The sequence below is a fragment of the Schistocerca piceifrons genome, chromosome 1, assembly GCF_021461385.2.
Source record: "Schistocerca piceifrons isolate TAMUIC-IGC-003096 chromosome 1, iqSchPice1.1, whole genome shotgun sequence".
Taxonomy (NCBI): Eukaryota; Metazoa; Arthropoda; class Insecta; order Orthoptera; family Acrididae; genus Schistocerca; species Schistocerca piceifrons.
This window is the reverse complement of record NC_060138.1, coordinates 268,690,220-268,707,487: the sequence shown is the minus strand read 5'-3', so window position 1 is coordinate 268,707,487 and position 17,268 is coordinate 268,690,220. Positions and strand designations below refer to the sequence as shown.

The window sequence follows — 17,268 nt, the reverse complement described above, 5'->3', positions numbered from 1 at the left end:
GTGACAGATAGCCAGCTCCTGCTGGTCACAATTTAATGACAGCATAACCATCGCAGAAAGCAGAAGTAGATGTTTCACTGTTATGCCAACCTTTCTGACTCCAGTACACAGGTATGACAAACTTTTTGGAATCAGTGGTATTATCAAAACATGGGAAGCCTTCATCACTACAACAGGGAGACAATATGACACCTGGGGTGTCTGCACAACATGCTGGATCATGGTCTGTATTAATAGGTCTGTATGGTCTGTATTAATAGCCCTCTCCCAGGCCAGGATACCAACTCAGTGACTGCTGTAGACTGAGTTACTGCGTGTGCGTGTTCCTGAGAAGCATCATCACTCAATCACCATTCAATGGCACAGCCATCAACATCAGTTAGCAATAGTTCTATAGGATTGCTTGTCACATGGTCCTTCATGGAGCACCAATGGGCCCAAGGGCCAAATTGGGACTCTACTGGCAGATAACCTGCTTAGAGACTCCGCCAGACGACCACTGGGGAACGGAGTTTGCTTACTGGATGACTTCAACTTCACTGCTATTCACTGGATACTCATGAAGTATGACTGGGGCACCAACACTGATTCAACATTAGCTGTCATCAAGCTGTCTGCCTAGTGAGAATGCTCTTCTCCTTAGACAATGTCCTGCTACAACAGTGGCCGGAATCCTGGCAATGTATGCCACTGATGACCTTGGATTCTGCAGACACTTTTCCCACAACACTTGTGCCTGAAGCATTGGTGTACAGATGAGTCTGTTGGCAATATCGGCAATGCTGAACTTGCTCCTACTCCCCACTGAGTGAATCCGCACAGTCAGGGTGAAGAAGCTGGAATAGCCATGGTGACAAGCTGACACCTGCTCCCCCATTGTCTGACAGGGCTGACACTGCCTAACACAGATGACACTGTCACAGTATAGTGTCAGAAAAGCTAGCGGGAGCAACACTAAAGCCAGGAGACCTGGAGCAACTTTGTTTCTGGCACGCTATATCACATCATAGGACATCACATCCTGGTGAGCCAACAGCAGTGTGTGATGTAATTATTATTGATTACTGAAACATTTAACAAGTACTGAGCGAGGTGGCCCAGTGGTTAGCACAGTGGACTTGCATCCAGGAGGACGATGTTTCAAACCTACATCCGGCCAGCCTGATTTAGATATTCTGTGATTTTCCTAAATTTCTTCAGGCAAATGCTGGGATGGTTCCTTTAACAGGGCATGGCCGACTTCCTTCCCCATTCTTCCCTAATCCTATGGGACCAATGACCTTGCTGTTTGGTTCCCTTCCCCCCCCCCCCCCCCCCCAAAAATTTAACAAGTAACAGAAAGAATGTGCAAGATATATGAGCTGCTTTTGTTTGTGGTATGATATAATGGTAATAGAGAGATTTCAGAACCAGTTTTGAAACTGTAAGACATTTCCAGGGGCACATATGGACTCTGGCCACAATTTATTGGTTATGTACTGTAGATTAAAACTAAAGAAATTGCAAAAAGAGAGTAAATGAAGGAGATGGGTCCTGGATAAGTTAAAAGAACCAGAAGCTGTTGGGAGTTCCAGAGGGAGAATTATGCAACAGCTAACCAGAATAAGGGGAAGGAATACAGTAGAAGAGGAATGGGTAGCTTTTAGAGGTTAAATGATGAAGGCAGAAGAAGATCATGTAGGCAAAGAGACAAGACCTAATAGAAATCCTTGGATAACACAGGAGATACAGAATTTAATTGATGAAAGTAGAAAATATAAAAATGCAGTAAATGAAGCAGGGGAAAGGGCATACAAACATTTAAAAAATGAGATGAACAGGAAGTGGAAAATTGCTAAGCAGGAATGGCTAGAGGAAAAATATAGGATTTAGAAGCAGATTTCAATAGGGGCAAGATGGATAGAAACTACAGGAAAATTAAAGAGGCACTGGGAGAAAAGAGAACCACTTGTGCGAATATCAAGAACTCAGATGGAAAACCAGTCATAAACGAAGAAGGGAAAGTTGGAAGTTGGAACGAGTATATAGTGGCTCTATACAAGGGAGATGTACTTGAGGGCAATATTACAGAAGTGGAAGAGGATGTAGAACAAGACGAGGTGGCAGATATGATATTGCAAGAAGAATCTGACAGAGCACTGAAAGACTTATAGTCAAAAAATGGCCTTGGAAGTAGATGACATTCTGCCCAATCTACTGACAGCCTTGGGAAAGCAAGCCATTAGAAAACTGTTCCATTGGGTGTGCAGTATGTATGAGACAGGTGAAATACCCTCAGATTTCAAGAAGAATACAATAATTCAAATTCCAAAGAAAGCAGGTGCTGACAGGGTGAACATTACAACCATCAGTTTAAAAATTCCTCTTTTGTCTTCAATCTTCCCCTCAACTATCAGTTTAAGAATAATGATACCTTTCATTTCATATCATGTGCCTTAAGTAAGCTTGTTTCTTGTGTTTCATTGTGGTTACTATTCTCAAGATCTCTTCATTTGTTTTCCTTGCTGTACATGGAATTTTAAGAATTCTTCAATATAATCACATCTTGAATGCTTCCAACTTGTTCATGGTGTTCACTTTCAAAGTCCAACTTTCCACACCATATAAAACCACTGACCACACATAAAGAGTTAAAAAGCTATGGTTGCAAAATAAGAACTCAAATTCTTTAAGGAATAATGGAAAAACTGGTGACCTTGGGGAAAATGAGTCTGGATTCTGGAGAAATGTAGGAGCACATGAGGCAATTATGACCCTACAACTTATCTTAGAAGACAGGTTAAGGAAAAGTGAACATAAGTTTATAGCTTTTGTAGACACAGAGAAAGCTTTTGACAGTGTTGACTGGAATACACTCTTTGAAATTCTGAAGGTAGTAGGAGTAAAATTAAGGGACTGAAAGGCCCTTTACAGCTTGTACAGAAACCACTTAGCAATTATAAGAGTCGAGAGACATGGAAATAAAGCAATGGTTGAAAAGGGAATGATACAATGTTGCAGCCTACACTCAGCGTCATTCAATCTGTACATTGCAGCAAAGGAAACCAAAGAGAAATTTGGAGTAGAAATTAAAATTCATGTAGAAGAAATAAAAATTTTGAGGTTTGCTGATGACATTGCACTTCTCTTAGAGGCAGCAAAGGACTTGGAAGTGCCGTTGCATTGAGGAATCATGCATTGCTCTCTTGCCAGACAAATGCATTTCACTCAGTATGTGTTTATCTACAGCTCTGTGCTTTGCTTGACACCTATCATGCAGTAATCTTGGTTTCTTTAGAAGTATCTTGAAAGGAGGATATAAGATGAACATCAACTTAAGTGAAACAAGGATAATGGAATGTAGTTGAATTAAATCTGGTGAGGCTGAGTGAATTAGATTAGAAAACAAGACACTTTAAAAGTTCTAGATGAGTTTTGTTAGCTGTGCACCAAAGTGACTGATGATGGCCAAAATATAGAGGATATAAAATGTAAAGTGGCAATGGCAAAAAAGCATTTCTGAAGTAGAGAAATTTGTAAACACTGAATATAGATTTAAATGTTAGGCAATTCTTTTCTGGAAGTGTATGAAGTGTAGTCATGCATGGAAGTGAAGCATGGACAATAAACAGTTTAGAGAAGAAGAGAATGGAAGCTTTTTTAATCTGGTGCTACAGAAGAATGCTGAAGATTAAATGGGTAGATTGTATAACTAGTGAGGAAGCATTGAATAGAATTGGGGATGAAAGGAATTTGTGGCACATCCTGACTAGAAGAAGGGATCAGTTGATATGATGTGCTCTGAGACATCAAGAGACTGACAGAGAAGGTTGAGAAGGCAAGACTTGCTCATGGAGTTTCAATGGCGCTCACAATTTGCAGCATTGTCCCCTTTGCTTCTGAGTTGAGTGGAAGCACCGGACCAGAGACTGCAAAACATCTGTGACAAGCTAGGCTGCAAATTTCTGGACTTGCACCATAGGGTTGAGAACTGTAGGGTCCACCTAAATAGGTCAGGTGTGCACTACACATCTGAGGGTGCCAATCAGGTAGCTGACTGCGTGTGGAGTGCACACACGGGTTATTTATCTTAGGCAACTCTCCATCCAACCCACATAACGATAGGCTAGCAAATGCAGAAGTATCAGTGTAAGTTCAAAAGAAATGCCTCTCATGGGTGAGAATATAAAAAAACCTAACAGTAAACTGCTGAAGCATTCACAATAAAGCACCAGAGTTTGATGTGCTCATGAAAAGCAGTGAAGCTCATGTAATACTAGGTACAGAAAGCTGGTTGAAACCTGAAATTGATGGCAGTGAGATTTTTGGGGAAAATTTAAGTGTATATCAAAAGGATGGGCAAATGGGAAATGTAGGTGGTGTATTTGCTGCCGTAGACAATAACCTCATATCCCCTGAGGTAGAAATTGAAGTTGCATGTGAGATTGTTTGGGCAAGACTCAGTATCAGGTCAAGCATAAAATGATAACTGGATCCTCGTTCTGCCCACCAGACTCATCTCCTGATGTAACCCACAACTTTAGAGAAAATATCAGTTCACTTGCATTTAAGTTCCCCAATCATACTGTATCATCAGTGGAGAGTTTGATCATCAAACAATTAATTAGGAATATTACAGTTTTGTTAGTGGAGAGTGTGATAAGACATTCTGTGAAATTTTACTAATTGCCTTCTCTGAAGATTACCTAGAAGAGATAGGAACCCCACTCATGATGGAAATATATTGGATCTAATGGAAACAAATAGACCCAACCTCTTTCAGGATGTCCACATTAAAAATGATGTTAGTACCCATGATGCAGCTGGGGCAACAATGATTACAAAGTACAACTAAAACAAGCAGAAAGATCTATATGTTCAGTAAACTAGTTAAAAATTCAGTAGGGTCATATCTCAATGAGGAACTTGAAAGTTTAAGCACAGGGTAGGACCATACAGAGGAACTTTGGTTCAGGCTTAAAACAATAGTTAACTATGCATTAGACAGCTATGTACTCAGTAGAACAGTTTGTAATGGGAGGGAACCTCCATGTTTGACAATCACTGTAAAGATGCTTCTAAAGAAACCAAGATTACTGCATGATAGGTGTCAAACAAAGCACAGAGCTATAGATAAACACATACTGAGTGAAATTCATCTGGCTGACAAGAGAGCAATGCATGATTCCTCCAATGGAAAGATGAATGAAATAAGTATCAGTGCCAGTGGTGTTGAGAAACAAGTGAAATCATTAAAATTGCACAAAGCTCCAGGGACCAATGGAATCCCTGTCAGATTCTATACTGGATTTGCAGCCGAGTTAGGTCCCCTTCTCATTGCAATGTATCATAGATCCCTTGAACAAAAAACCTGCCCAGCTCTTGGAAAAATGCAGAGGCAACACCTGTCTACAGAAAGGGTAGTAGAAGTGATCCACAAAACTACCATCCAATATCCTTGACATCAATTTACTGTAGAATCTTAGAACCTATTCTGAGCCCAAACAGCCAGCCATAGTGGCCAAGCGATTCTAGGTGCTACAGTCTGGAACCACGCGACAGCTACGGTTGCAGGTTCGAATCCTGCCTCGGGCATGGATGTATGTGATGTCCTTAGGTTAGTTAGGTTTAAGTAGTTCTAAGTTCTAGGGGACTGATGACCTCAGAAGTTAAGTCCCATAGTGCTCAGAGCCATTTTTTTTTAATTTTTTTTTAGCCCAAACATGAGGTATCTTGAACAGAATAACCACCTCAATGCCAACCAGCAAGGATTTCAAAAACATCGCTCATGTGAAACCCAACCTGCAATTTTCTCACATGTCATACTGAAAACTTTGGATCAAGACAGTCAGGTAGATGCCTTATTTCTTGATTTTCAAACATCATTTGACTCAGTACCACACCTACAATTATTGTCAAAAGTAGAAAAATAGATCATATGGGGTATCAAGTAAAATTTGTGAGTGGATTGAGAACTTTTTGACAGGGAGGACACAACATGTTATCTTGGATGTGGAGTCATCATCAGATGCAGAAGTAACTTCGGGTAGGCCTCATGGAAGTGTGTTGGGGCCATCACTGTTCATGCTATATATTACTAACATTGCAGACAATATTAATAGTAACCTCAGGCTTTTTTGTAGATGACACAGTTTTTATAATTAAGTTCCATCTGAAAGATGTAGCATAAATATTCAGTCAAATCTTGATAAGATTTCAAAGTGGTGCAGATACTGGCAACATACATTAAATGTTCAGAAATGTAAAATTTTGGGCTTCACAAAACAAAAAACAAAAAACTGTAGGATCTTATGAGTATAATATCAAAGAGCCACTGTTGGAATCAGCCAACTTGTACAAATACCTGGGTGTAACACTTTGTAGGGATATAAAATGGAATGATCACATAGGTTCAGCCATGGGTAAAGCAGGTAGTAGACTTTGGTTTCTTTGCTTAAAAATCACTCATGTGACCAGTTATAGAATGTTGCTCATGTGTGTGGGACCCATATCAGATATGACTAACAAGGGATGTTGAATGTGTATAGAGAAGGGCAGCACAAATGATCACAGGTTTGTTTAATCCATGGTAGAGTGTCACAGAGATGCTGACTGAACTGAAATGGAAGGCTCTTAAAAACAGATGTAAACTGTTGTTGTTGTTGTTGTTGTTGTTGTGGTCTTCAGTCCTGAGACTGGTTTGATGCAGCTCTCGATGCTACTCTATCCTTTGCAAGCTTCTTCATCTCCCAGTACCTACTGCAGCCTACATCCTTCTGAATCTGCTTAGTGTATTCATCTCTTGGTCTCCCTCTACGATTTTTACCCTTCACACTGACCTCCAATACTAAATTGGTGATCCCTCGATGCCTCCGAACATGTCCTACCAACCAATCCCTTCTTCTAGTCAAGTTGTGCCACAAGCTCCTCTTCTCCCCAATTCTATTCAATACTTCCTCATTAGTTATGTGATCTACCCATCTAATCTTCAGCATTCTTCTGTAGCACCACGTTTTGAAAGCTTCTATTCTCTTCTTGTCTAAACTATTTATTGTCCACATTTCACTTCCATACATGGCTACACTCCATACAACTACTTCCTAACACTTAAATCTATACTCGATGTTAACAAATTTTTCTTCTTCAGAAACGCTTTCCTTGCCATTGCCAGTCTACATTTTATATCCTCTCTACTTCGACCATCATCAGTTATTTTGCTCCCCAAATAGCAAAACTCCTTTACTACTTTAAGTGTCTCATTTCCTAATTAATTCCCTCAGCATCACCCGACTTAATTCGACTACAGTCCATTATCCTCGTTTTGCTTTTGTTGATGTTCATCTTATACCCTCCTATCAAGACACTGTCCATTCCCTTTAACTGCTCTTCCAAGTCCTTTGCTGTCTCTGACAGAATTACAATCTCATCGGCGAACCTCAAGGTTTTTGTTTCTTCTCCATGGATTTTAATACCTACTCCAAATTTTTCTATTGTTTCCTTTATCGCTTGCTCAATATATAGATTGAATAACATCGGGGATAGGCTACACCCCTGTCTCACTCCCTTCCCAACCACTGATTCCCTTTTCATGCCCCTCCACTCTTATAACTGCCATCTGATTTCTGTACAAATTGTAAATAGCCTTTCGCTCCCTGTATTTTACCCCTGCCACCTTCAGAATTTGAAAGAGAGTATTCCAATCAACATTGTCAAAAGCTTTCTCCAAGTCTACAAATGCTAGAAATGTAGGTTTTCCTTTCCTTAATCTCTCTTCTAAGATAAGTCGTAGGGTTAGTATTGCCTCACGTGTTCCAACATTTCTATGGAATCCAAACTGATCTTCCCCAAGGTCAGCTTCTATCAGTTTTTCCATTTGTCTGTAAAGAATTTTGCAGCTGTGGCTTATTAAACTGATAGTTCGGTAATTTTCACATCTGTCAACACCTGCTTTCTTTGGGACTGGAATTATTATATTCTTCTTGAAGTCTGACGGTATTTCGCCTGTCTCATACATCTTGCTCACCAGATGGCAGAGTTTTGTCAGCACTGGCTCTCCCAAGGCTGTCAGTAGTTCTAATGGAATGTTGTCTACTCCGGGGGCCTTGTTTCGACTCAGGTCTTTCAGTGCTCTGTCAAACTCTTTACGCAGTATCGTATCTCCCATTTCATCTTCATCTACATCCTCTTCCATTTCCATAATATTGTCCTCAAGTACGTCGCCCTCGTATAGACCCTCTATATACTCCTTCCACCTTTCTGCTTTCCCTTCTTTGCTTAGAACTGGGTTTCCATCAAAGCTCTTGATATTCATGCAAGTGGTTCACCTTTCTCCAAAGGTCTCTCTAAATTCCCTGTAAGCAGTATCTATCTTACCCCTAGTGAGGTAAGCCTCTACATCCTTACATTTGTCCTCTAGCCATACCTGCTTAGCCATTTTGCACTTCCTGTCGATCTCATTTTTGAGTCGTTTGTATTCCTTTTTGCCTGCTTCATTTACTGCATTTTTATACTTTCTCCTTTCATCAATTAAATTCAATATTTCTTCTGTTACCCAAGGGTTTCTACTAGCCCTCGTCTTTTTACCTATTTGATCCTCTGCTGCCTTCACTATTTCATCCCTCAAAGCTACCCATTCTTCTTCTACTGTATTTCTTCCCCTCCAGTCCTGTCAATTGTTCCCTTATGCTCTCACTGAAACTCTGTACAACCTCTGGTTCTTTCAGTTTATCCAGGTCCCATCTCCATAAATTCCCACCTTTTTGCAGTTTCTTCAGTTTTAATCTACAGTTTATAACCAATAGATTGTGGTCAGAGTCCACATCTGCCCCTGGAAATGTCTTACAATTTAAAACCTGGTTCCTAAATCTCCGTCTTACCATTATATAATCTATCTGATACCTTCTAGTATCTCCAGGGTTCTTCCATGTATACAACCTTCTTTCATGATTCTTGAACCAAGTGTTGGCTATGATCAAGTTATGCTCTGCGCAAAATTCTACCAAGTGGCTTCCTCTTTCATTTATCAGCCCCAATCCATATTCACCTACTATGTATCCTTCTCTCCCTTTTCCTACAGACGAATTCCAGTCACCCATGACTATTAAATTTTTGTCTCCCTTCACTACCTGAATAATTTCTTTTATCTCATCACACATTTCATCAATTTCTTCGTCATCTGCAGAGCTAGTTGCCATATAAAATTGTACTACTGTAGTAGGCATGGGCTTTGTGTCTATCTTGGCCACAATAATGCGTTCACTATGCTGTTTGTAGTAGCTTACCCATACTCCTATTTTTTTATTCATTATTAAACCTACGCCTGCATTACCCCTATTTGATTTTGTATTTATAACCCTGTATTCACCTGACCAAAAGTCTTGTTCCTCCTGCCACCGAACTTCACTAATTCCCACTATATCTAACTTTAACCTATCCATTTCCCTTTTTAAATTTTCTAACCTACCTGCCCGATTAAGGGATCTGACATTCCACGCTCTGATCCGTAGAACGCCAGTTTTCTTTCTCCTGATAATGACATCCTCTTGATTAGTCCTCGCCCGGAGATCCGAATGGGGGACTATTTTACCTCTGGAATATTATACCCAAGAGGACGCCATCGTCATTTAATCATACAGTAAAGCTGCATGTCCTCGGGAAAAATTATGGCTGTAGTTTCCCCTTGCTTTCAGCCGTTCGCAGTACCAGCAAGGCCATTTTGGTTAGTGTTACAAGGCCAGATCAGTCAATCATCCAGACTGTTGCCCCTGCAACTACTGAAAAGGCTGCTGCCCCTCTTCAGGAACCACACGTTTGTCTGGCCTCTCAGCAGATACCCCTCCGTTGTGGTTGCACCTACGGTATGGCTATCTGTATTGTTGAGGCACGCAAGCCTCCCCACCAATGGCAAGGTCCATGGTTCATGGGGAGCAGATGTAAAATATCCCACGAAATTCTCTAAATAAAGTTTCAGGAACCAGCTTCAAATGATTACTCTAGGAATACACTACAACCCCTTATGTATCACTCGCATAGGGACCATGAGGATAAGATTAGAATAATTAATGCACATACAGAGGCATTCAAACAATCATTCTTCCCATGCTCCATACGTGAATGGGACAGGAAGAAACCCATATAACTGGTACAGTGGGATGTACGCTCTTCCATGCACCTCATGGTGGTTTGCAGAGTATAGATGTTGATCAGCAATATGGTGAGTCCTATAGTAAGTGATGCAGGCATTATGAGTTTGCAGTCAGTACCAGACAGTCTGTCAGGAACATCATTACATGGCTGTACAGATGTTATGTTTGGTTTGATTTTAAGTACTTTGTGTCTGTCAGAAAATTCCAGAACTATTGAGATAATGGGAATACTCTACACCTGAAGACCTTCATTTCTCAGTTTGTCCTCTCACTTCCTTCATAGTGGCCACTCGCATGCAAACTAGATTTTGTATGTTGGTACCTTGAGGGAAGTGTTGCAGAAATAAGGTATACAACTGTGACAATGTGCTCACCGTACAAAGAGTTTAAGGATGCATCCTTGGTGAACTGCTGGTCGACCAAGAAGAAGGAATGCATCAAACATGAAATCATCTGATCACCTCAATATTTAAAAGTACTGTCAAATTCTTTGAGGATCTGGTCAAAAAGAACCAGTTCCTTGATCTGTGTAGTGATGCTTCTGCCATATGAAGCTCCCACCACGCCATCAACAAATACTGATTGGCATATGTGGCAATGATATTGAATCCATTAAAAATATTCTGCAAGAATTCTGATTCATGCTGAGTGAAAGAGCATGATTGAAAGAAGATGCAGACCTGATCACCAATACAACACTTTACAGAAGAGAAACAATTCCAAAGAAGAGCCCGTCTAAGCTTAACAACAGTCATGAATAGGGAAATCTGTGGGCATTCACCACATCAGTCACCCAAAACCCTTCATTGACTAGCATAGTATTAGACCATAGGAATTCATAGCATAGAGTACAATTATGTTAAGCAGGAAATTTTTTGATATTTTTCCTTCCAATCTCTATTACAAATCTTGTGTTTGTTGAATATTGACATATGTTTACAACCCACGTAAATAGATGATGTGTGGTAGCGAGCAGTAAAATGTAGGTTTCTAATTAATGTGTCTACTTGTTAGAATGTACCAGGAAGGAATGCCAGCCATTGCTATAAAGAATGATGCAGAAGACGTGCTAGCTTACTTGGTATAGCAGCAATTGTAAAGCATCTAACATTGAGCTGGAAGTGACAGTGGGGTGAACCATCTGATTGCTGTAGGTAATACTGATGAAGATTTTTTGTCTACAGCAAACAGGTTTTCATTTTGTTTTCATGTGTTGTGGATATCTGTGTCGTGCATTTTCAGGGTGTTCAGTTCTGATATAGGAAAGATCCATGCCACCACTGCATGGACCCATACCTTGAGAGTCGAAATTTTGTTTTGTGTAGTGTGATGCCAGGGAGCATTGGCATTTATCATATGTAATAGAAATGAGTTTTACTTCTATTGTAGGAGGAGAGAGTATGCAGTATTGTAAGTAAGGAGATGCGGCCTATGAGAAGAAATGATACACCAATGTCCATATCTGCTCTAATCCAGGAACAGTTGACTCTTTTGCACAACAGCTTAGATTAAGAAATTTCCTAACGAGATTTTTAACACATGTTCTATTTAGGTTTCTCCACAATAACATCTGAACCAAAGACAAAGCACCAACAAGGTAGAATAAGAAGATGTGCATTTTTCTGTCTTTAACCACATAACTTTCATTTACAGGACCAAGCTACAATTTTAATTTTACTGGTAATTATCCAAAATATGTGAATGTGTGGATATGTACATGTCTTAGGTAGCCATGACTTAGTTAAGGACATAGCTGTAGAATTAGTAATAGTGATTTTGTTTATGTTAGTTCTTGTGTCTCACGTCATGTTGTTGTCTAGTTGTGGAGAATCTAAATGAATAGCTGTAGTATTGTGCAGGTCCAGCCAGACAGCACTGCAACAAGAGCAGCAGTCTGAAATGTGCCCTAATCAGGTTTTACATGGTGGCAGTGACCAGACAATGGATGGAGCCCAGATGTGTGCTGACGCCAAGCTGGCTTAAATACAAGTGACGGAAGGGGCAGTGCCTTTGGTGGCTGACTAATCAAGGCCACCTGGCAAACTGCTTGCTTTCAAGGGCAGTACATCTCAATTTCTGGTATTGAGGCACAATGCTGGGATTACGCCATTGTCTTTCTCCCTTTGGAGAGTATCATAATATCCAGGTTGCAGCTCTGCAGCTTTGGGCTTTCCAGGGAATCCGCATATTTTTCTGTATGAGACGCCTGCAATACTTACTTCCAATGACAGTTCCTTAGATGGGGTACACAGATGTGGACCCCACCCTACTTAATTTCATATGTTATTGCTCATGAGTTCTCAGCAGTTCTCTGTCTCAGTACAGACATGTTAACCCCACAGATATTGCTGGACTGGGTGAGACCCAGTGTTTATTTATTTATTTATTTATTTCTTGTTCCGTAGATCCAGTTAGTGAGTCAATCACAAGGATATGGAACGTGTCAAATTGTACAGGTTTCAATTTAAACTTACAATAAATACAAGGGCAATTCAATGGAAAATTGTACATAGTTTAAGTAAGACATACTATAAATAAAGTAACAGATACAATGTCAGCTAGATAACATAACTACCATTTGACAGAAAAAGGAGTTTCAAATAAAGGTTAAAGATAAGAGCACAAAGTTAAATCAGATATTAGACCTACAAGAGTAAATACATGTACAGCCAATCTGTTGTTACAAAAAGTGCGCTAATGCCCAAATGCACAATAAAATCAATTGAACTACTTCTAGACACAATAAGTTAAGTGATGGTATACATTTTCTTTCAGGTATTCATCCACAGTATAATAAGATTTCTCTGTCCGGTAATCTTTGAGAACTTGTTTAAATTTTGGCAGTTCTGTATGAACACATTTGATATGTAGTGGTAGAGCATTGAACAGCTTAATGCTGGAGTAGTAAACTCCTTTTTGTACCAGAGTGAGACGTTTCATTTCTAAATGTAGATTGTTTTTGTTTCTGGTATTATAACCACGGAATTTACTGTTGTCTTGGTAGATGGAATAATTTTTGCACACAAAGGTCAGCAAGGAAAAAATATACTGTGAGGCAGTTGTTAGGATACCTATCTTCCGAAACAAGTGCCTGCAAGAGTGTCTTTGATGGACCCCACACATTATTCTGATTGCTTTTTTTTGGATGGTGAAAACTTTTTTTGCAAGTGGTTGGTTCCCCCAGAATATGATAGCATATGACATCAATGAGTGGAAGTAGCCAAAGTAGGCAACCTTAATAGTGTCAACTTCAGCCACTGAAGAAATTACCCGTAATGCAAATGTTGCCGAGCTAAGTTTTTTACATAGATGAAGAATGTGAACCGACCAATTACATTTACTGTCTATGTAAGCACCCAGGAATTTTGTGTCTTCAACTTTCTGTATTGGTTGATCTCTACATTTTATGTTAATTTCGTCGGGATTACTTTGTGCTGTATGGAACCTCATATAATGAGTTTTATCTGCATTGAGCGAGAGACCATTTGAGGAGAACCAATTTAAGATGTCATTAAAAACAGTATTTGTAGTTTTTTCAAGATCATGATCAATCAAATCGTCAATTAGAATTGTGGTATCATCGGCAAACAGGGTAAATTTGCTGTTTGTCTCAGAACAAAGAGGAAGATCATTAATAAAGATGAGGAAAAGCAGTGGGCCCAAAACGGAGCCTTGAGGCACACCACACGTTATCGTGCCCCATTCAGATGAGGCAGGTTCTCCAGAAGAGCCATTTAGCATTACAGTCTGCTTCCGATCCTGTAGATATGATTGTAGCCACAAGCCAACAGTACCACCTAAACCATAGTATTCTGCCTTTTTCCAAAGAATCTGGTGGTTTACACAGTCAAAGGCTTTCGTAAGATCACAAAAAATACCCACTGGAGACATTTTTTTGTTAATGGCTTCCAAAACTTGGTTGCTGAAAGAGAATATTGCCTGTTCAGTACAAAGACCGGCACGAAACCCAAACTGATTTTTGCTTAAGATACTGTGGATGTTGAGATGGTCTACAATCCTCCTGTGCATGAGTTTTTCTAGAATTTTCGAGAAGGTAGTTAATAGGGATATTGGGCGATAGTTTGTAACAATGCTTTTATCCCCTTTTTTAAAGAGAGGAATCACTACAGCCAACTTAAGTCTGTCAGGGACAATCCCATCTTGTAGGGATGCATTGAATATGTTGCATAAGACGGGACTAACAAATTTATAACAGTGTTTCAGTATTTTACTAGAAATATTGTCCACACCAGCAGAATTTTTATTTTTTAATGATCTAATTACTCTTATGACTTCGCTTACAGTAACTGGAGGTAAGGATAACTGTGGGATTCTGTTGCTAATAGCTTTCTGTAAGAGGGACAATGATTCTTCCATAGAACCATTACAGCCTGTCTTCTCTGCTGCTCTCAAAAAGTGGTTATTAAATATTTCTGCAACCAACTCAGGTTTCTTTATGATACTGTCCCCTGTATTAATCTCTACCTGAGACATGTTCCCTGTTGTCCTGCCAGTTTCCCTCTTTATTACATTCCATATAGTTTTAATTTTATTTTCTGAGCTTTCAATTTCTGATTTTATGCACATACTTTTAGATTTATTTATAACCTTCTTGAGAATGCTACAGTAAAGTTTGTAGTGTTGTCGTTTCTTTGGATCATTACAAGTCCTGAGAGAACTGTATAACATCCTCTTTGTTCTACAAGATGTTATTATCCCTGTAGTGATCCAAGACTTCTTGGCATTGCCTATATGACTATTTCTAACTACTTTTTTGGGAAAGATGGACTCAAATACAGACATGAATTCATTTAAAAATGAATTGTACTTTTTGTTTACATCTGTTTCCCTATAAACTCGGCTCCAGTCTATCTCTTTTAGGCTATCATTGAATTTTTTAAGGCCCTGTTCATTTATTATTCTAAAAGATTTCCAAGAATGCTCGGAACTGTTGCACACACTGATGTAATTGAGCCTAAGCAATTGACCACCATGATCAGAAAGGCCAGTGATTGGATGTACAGTGATCTCATTCCATGTAGACTTATCTATAAATATATTATCTATCAGACTTTTACTGTTAACAGTAATCCTAGTTGGGAAATCTACTATTGCCATCAGATTATAAGACTCCATTAAATGTACTAAATCAGCTTTACTATTGCTCTCATTTAGGAAATCAACATTAAAGTCACCAGTAATTATCAAGTTCTTGGACTTTGAGTACAGAATGGATAATAAAGAATCTAAGTGCTTAAGAAATACATTCAAATTCCCTGAGGGAGATCTATACAGTGCTAACACTACAGCCGTGAAGTCATTTACAGTAATCTCAACACCACATACTTCAATTTGTTGCTCTATACAATGGCTCTTTAAATCTAATGCATTGTAAGATATGTTGTTTTTTACATAAATTACCACTCCACCTTTTTCCATGATGGTTCTAGAGTAATGCGTTGCCTGACAGTAACCACTTAGTTGCAACCTTTCAATATCCTTCACATGATGTTCACTAAAACATAATACATCAGTATCTTTTATTCCTTGTGGTTCCTCTAACAGAACAGTAATGTCATTTACTTTATTACCAAGTCCTCCCACATTCTGGTGAAAAATCGTCATTTCTTTGGAATTAGAGACAGATCTAAACTTTTGCCTAAAAAATTATCGGTAGCTACAGACACAGTACATTCATTACTAACAATTTCCTGAAACATTTGAGTTTGAAACCGAGTCTGACTTGATGGTTGGAGCCATTCAAGTGCGATTGGTTCCAACTTTGGGGTACATTTGTGGACTTCTTCCAATATTTTTGTTTTTAAGAGGGTACCTAATGCTTTTTTTCCTGATCTGTTCAGGTGCATACCGTGTCTTGTAAATAAATCTCATCCAAAACTGCTTACATCTACAACACAAGTATTTTTAAAATGCTTACACAACTTTGCTAACTTAGAGTTCGTTTGTGAGACAGCTTCATTTACACAGGACTGTGGAATTAAGTCATGTCTCTTTGGAATGTTCACAACAAATACCTTAGACTGATGAAGTGCTTTCTTCCTGAGCGACTGTATGGCATCATTCCCTTCGTTGCAGGCAACGTTGTTTGAGCCACCTATTAAGATCACACACTCGTTTTTTACTTTTTCAGGATCACACCCCGCTACAACTTCTTGAACTTTAGCACCTGGCTTCACAATTCCACAAACATCGGCAGCATTAAAACTGCTTTTCACTATATCAGCCATGCCTCTACCATGACTATCAGCGAAAATGTGAAAACGATTTGTTGATGTTTCACTCACAGCAGACTGGATCACACCACTGCCACTTTCATTGCTGTTAACTGAACGTTGTGGCTTTGGAAGATCAAACCTAACCTTTTTCCGATAGTTTATCGGCACACTCTTCTTACGATTGTTTTCACTTTCAGTGAGACTATTACTAGAACAAAGTACATCAAAATTGTTTATATTCTCGAACCTCGAAACATTTGCTGTACACGAATTTTTAGTGCCGATTGTTTGACGCTTGTTGTGTACTACCTTCCATTCTGATGATTTATCAGCGTCATTTTGCACCAATGTAGCCATGTTCTCGCGAAAGTTTTTTTCCTTCTGTCTGTCTTGAAGCAATGGATCCATGTTTCGCTTCGACTTCAGTTCCATATTTTCGGACTTCAGGCTGTCGATTTCTATTCTTAGACTGCTGATTACACATTGTAAACTAACAATACGCTCATTATACTTTAATAATTCACTTTTGCAACTTACACACGAATTTTTAACGGCTTCACTGTAACTTATTTTTGGAGTAAAATCGCGGATATCTACACACGCCGCCATCTTGATCCTAATGTCTGTGCCAGCTGCCACAATTGATGGACGCAGTTGCGCAACTGCTACTGCTGTACATGATAGTGGTGTCCTAGGATGTGCTGCCCATGACTGTCCAACCCTTTGCGCCTAATTCAACAGCAATGGAGATGATAGGCCTCCTTACTCCAACACCACATACAGCAGTGCACAGCCCTCTGATTCACCACACTGTGAAAAGAAACACCAACCTAAGTGTAGTGAACCATACTCTTTTGTGTGACCATGTGACAATGTCATGCACCTCTAATTTCTTTGATATACCCAAC

General features: G+C 39.4%; 1 protein-coding gene across 1 annotated transcript in view; it reads right to left on the bottom strand.

Annotated features, from left to right (window-relative positions):
- Positions 1 to 17,268, bottom strand: part of LOC124712470 — a 76,646-nt gene that overhangs the window by 35,302 nt on the left and 24,076 nt on the right. The window lies entirely within an intron of this gene.